The following is a 5,000-nucleotide window of genomic DNA, read 5'->3' as shown; positions in this document are numbered from 1 at the left end:
TCTCTCTCTCTCTCTCTCTCTCTCTCTCTCTCTCTCGAACGGAAGAAAGCAAAAGAAAACGACTCAGATTTTTTAATTTCGTCTTTTTTATGTTTTCATTTACTTATTCATTTATTTTTTTACTTATTAATATTCAATGTTTTATTTTGTTTCATATATATTTTCTACTTTTCATTTCATCTACCAAGAAAAATATTATGTAGTGATTCTCTCTCTCTCTCTCTCTCTCTCTCTCTCTCTCTCTCTCTCTCTCTCTCTCTCTCTCTCTCTCTCTCTGCTTACTTCTTGTTCGCCTTTAAAATAACAGTTGTTTCTAGTGACGTTATGTGACGGGGCGTGACGTCAACCCCCCCCCCCCTCTCTCTCTCTCTCTCTCTCTCTCTCTCTCTCTCTCTCTCTCTCTCTCTCTCTCTCTCTCTCTCTCTCTCTCTCTCTGTATAAATGCGCATAAAGAGAGAAAATTACTACAGTTAATTAAGAGTAAGGAGGAGGTGATGGTGGTGGAACAGGAGGAAGAAGAGGAGGAGGAGGATGGGGGAGGGAGAGGAGGAGAGAAGAAAATGGAGAGAGGAGGGAAGAATATCTAATCTCCCCAATCCCTTCACCTCTCTCTCTCTCTCTCTCTCTCTCTCTCTCTCTCTCTCTCTCTCTCTCTCTCTCTCTCTCTCTCTCTCTCCAAGACAAGCAAGCTGAAAGATAATGCGGAAGAGAGAGAGAGAGAGAGAGAGAGAGAGAGAGAGAGAGAGAGAGAGAGAGAGAGAGAGAGAGAGAGATTATAAGCACTTTTCTTATTTATTTTATAATTTTCTTTACTTTCTCTTCTCTCTTTCTCTCTCTCTTTCCTTTTCCCTCCACATTTTGCTTGATTATATTCTTATTTCCCTGTTTATTACTTTTTTTTATTTTCCATTATTCGTAATTTAATAGGATGTGTATTGTTTTATATTTAATTCTCTTTTATTTTCATCTTTCTTTCTTTCTTCCCTTTTTTATCTCATGTAATTATTTTCTGTTCCTTTGTTTTTCATTTATTCATCTTTCCTGTTTCCTAATATTCATAATGTAGGAGGATGTGCATGTTGTTGTTGTTGTTTTCTCTCTCTCTCTCTCTCTCTCTCTCTCTCTCTCTCTCTCTCTCTCTCTCTCTCTCTCTCTCTCTCTCTCTCTCTCTCTCTCTCTTTCTTTCCTTTGGTTTTCTTCCTTGTTCTTTTATTTCCTTCTTCCTTTATTTGTCATTAATTGATTTGTTTATTTTTTTTTGTATTTCATTTCTGTTTTTATCTGTTTTATTTATCACATCACTAACAGGGAGTGTATTATATATTTATTTATTTATTTATTTCATCCTTCCTTTCTTCTTCCGTTCCTTCCTTCCTTCTTTCCTTCCTCCCTTTCTTTCTTTCTCTCCTGGTTTCTGTTTGTTTGTTTGTTTGTTTTGTTGTCGCGTCAGTTGCTAGAATAATCCTACAATCCTACCTCATCATAAACATTATCAATATTATCATTATCACCATCATCACCACCACCACCACCACCACCATCGTTACCACCACCATCACCACCTTATGTAACTGTCACCACCATCACCACCATCAGAGGCTCGTCAACATGTCCTTTTAAGGGTATAGCATGTTTGGTATCTTGTAGTAGTAGTAGTAGTAGTTAGTAGTAGTAGTAGTAGTAGTAGTAGTAGTAGTAGTAGTTGTTGTTTTTGTTGTTGTTGTTGTTGTTCTAGCAAGAGCAGTAGTAGTTGTAGTAGTAGCACCACTGCCACCACCATTAGTAGTAGTAGTAGTAGTAGTAGTAGTAGTAGTAGTAGTAGTAGTAGTAGTAGTAGTAATAGTAGTAGTAGTAGCACAATCACCAGCACCAGTAGTGGCAACAGCAGCAGCAGCAGCAGTAGCACCACAAGTATGGGGGAAGGTCAAGTTTTTGCTAGGTAGCCTTAGCACATCTGAGGTGTTGATCTTGAGGGCGTGGCGAGGCGCAGGAGAAACTCTGGTGCCGAGACTGCCAGGCCAGGCTGCTGATGTTACATAATGGTGCTGATGATACTGCTGCTGCTACTACTACTACTACTACTACTACTACTACTATTTCTACTACTACTACTACTACTACTACTACTACTACTACTACTACTGCTACTCCTGCTCCTACTACTACTACTACTACTGCTACTACTACTACTACTACTACTACTACTACTACTACTACTACTACTACTACTACTACTACTACTACTACTACTATTTCTACTATTACCACTACTACTACTACTGCTACTACTACTACTACTACTACTACTACTACTACTACTACTATTTCTACTACTACTACTACTACTACTACTACTACTACTAATAATAATAATAATAATAATAATAATAATAATAAAACTAACAACAACAACAACAACAACAACAACAACAACAACAACAACAACAACAACAACAATCATAACAAACTTCATACTTCTTTCTTTCTTTTCCTCTACCTTTATTTACCTACTTAATGACGTATTCATCTATTTATTTACCTATTCATTCACTTACATTTCATCACCTTTCATACAATACACCAAACAAACTTACCTTGGACTGGACTGAACTGGATACTTACTGAGTGTGGCGTGGCGAGGCAGCGCGCGCCATCAAGTGTTCTGTAGTGTTGCCTCCAGAGTGTTGATATTATTGTGTTACCATTACCCCGTGTTGCTATTAGTATTTTACCGGCGCTACGTGTCTGGCGGGGGAGAGAAAGTCAAGCTATATGAAAGTTACTGCAGGTAGACAGCCTTGTGCTAGCTTTAAATGAGAGAGAGAGAGAGAGAGAGAGAGAGAGAGAGAGAGAGAGAGAGAGAGAGAGAGAGAGAGAGAGAGAGAGAGAGAGAGAGAGAGAGAGACGGATTTACATGGAAATTACAGTACTGTACATGGAAACACACACACACACACACACACACACACACACACACACACACACATTATGCTCTAAACAACATGGTCTAATCAGAGAGAGAGAGAGAGAGAGAGAGAGAGAGAGAGAGAGAGAGAGAGAGAGAGAGAGTTTTTGGCATTGTTAGCAGCGCAGTTATTGGTGAATGTGTGCGCGTGCGAGCGTGTGTCTGTATGTGTATGCGTCTGTCTGTGTGTATGTGTGTGTGTGTGTGTGTGTATGTGTGTGTTCACTTCAGCTCACCTCAGTTTCGCTCCCATCACGCCAGGGTCGCTTTTGTTAATTGGTCTTTGTGTTGGTTCCAAACAGAAGTGGTTCTATCCCTTGAGTAACGCCACTAATCACAATAATGCCTCCCTGTTCTTATGTTCTTGTCATTACTGAGGCGCCGAGATGAGAGAACTTTGAGATCCATATTTTGAAACACCTCTGCGCCGCACCTGCACTGCATTCGAAGGTCTCTACTAATATTGAAGTTACACGGTTTTTCAAGGTTGTTTTTACGATTCTAGAGACAGATTAACAAGATTTCGACATCATTACCGTGAGAAACACTCTTAAGAATCTTGCTCATCATCTATGTGGCCTTTGAAAATAGTCATAACGATCGAGAGAGCAAGATGTTTCAGAGTATGGGTCTTGCTACAAAGTTCAAGGGTTTTTAAGATTTTTTTTTTTTATGGTTGCAGTGTCATATTAACAAAATCTACATTATTAACAGTGGAAACGCTTGAGAACCAGGCTAATCACCTCTGTGGCATTTGAAATTAGTCGTGGTGAAGTTACACCGGTTTTAAGGGTGTTTTTTTTACGATTCTTGTGACAGATTAATAAGATATCTACAATATTAAAGGGAGAAACACTCTTGAGAACCAGGCTAATCATCTCTGTGACCTTTGAAAATAGTCGTGTTGAGAGAGAGAGAGAGAGAGAGAGAGAGAGAGAGAGAGAGAGAGAGAGAGAGAGAGAGAGAGAGAGAGAGAGAGAGAGAGAGAGAGAGCAAAGCGTTTCAGAATACGGGTCTTGCTACTAAGAGAGGTCAAGGACTGCTGGAAGGGAACTAAGAAGAGAAGTTGGATACAAAAAAATATATAATAGGAAAATGAATCATATATATAAAGATACATGATAAGTAACGAGTACAAGATAGATAAAGCTTGAATTTTAAAAGGAGAGAGGGAGAGTGAGATTGGTTTCCAGAGAGAGAGAGAGAGAGAGAGAGAGAGAGAGAGAGAGAGAGAGAGAGAGAGAGAGAGAGAGAGAGAGAGAGAGAGCACTAAGCTGTCAACATTCTTTTCTCAGGTGAGCGGGTGGAGGAAGTGGAGGAGCGGGAGAAAGAGAGGTGGAAGTGGAGGAGACGGAGGAGGAGGAGGAGGAGAAGGAGGAGGAGGAGGAGGAAGAGGAGAAGAGGTGGAGGTCAAACTGGAGGAGGTGGAAGGACGAGTAGTCGATCCGTTGTTCGTGGAGGAGGAGGAGGAGGAGGAGGAGGAGGAGGAGGAGGAGGAGGAGGAGGAGGGGAAGTGATGTAGAATGGAGAAGAGCGTGGGAGGAGAGGTGGAGGAGATGAGTGTAGTTTGATAGACATATTTGGAGGAGGAGGAAGAGGAGGCGGAGGAGGAAAAAGAAGAGGTGGAGAAGATGATACTAGAGAAACAGAAAAACGGGGAAAAAATGGAGGAAAAACAAGAGAAATTATAATGGTAGTAAAGGAAGAAGGGAAGATGATACGAAGGAAGAGGAGGAGGAGGAGGAGGAGGAGGAGGAGGAGGAGGAGGAGGAGGAGGAGGAGGAGGAGAAAAGCACTACTACTACTACTACTACTACTACTACTACTACTACTACTACTACTACTACTTATGCACATCAGGCTGCAGTAAAACCCGTGCCAGTTCTGGTCCATATGCGTCACACCTTGACAGTCAGAAAATAGTCAAAAGTAGTCAGCAGCAGGGAGTCAGTTAGATTAGGTTAGTTTCACTCACTACTCAGCAGTCAGCACACTTCAAGGATAGTAACACATTAAGGGGTGTCAGCAAGAGTCA

This window comes from Scylla paramamosain, chromosome 3, assembly GCF_035594125.1.
Source record: "Scylla paramamosain isolate STU-SP2022 chromosome 3, ASM3559412v1, whole genome shotgun sequence".
Classification (NCBI taxonomy): Eukaryota; Metazoa; Arthropoda; class Malacostraca; order Decapoda; family Portunidae; genus Scylla; species Scylla paramamosain.
This window is presented reverse-complemented; position numbering follows the sequence as displayed.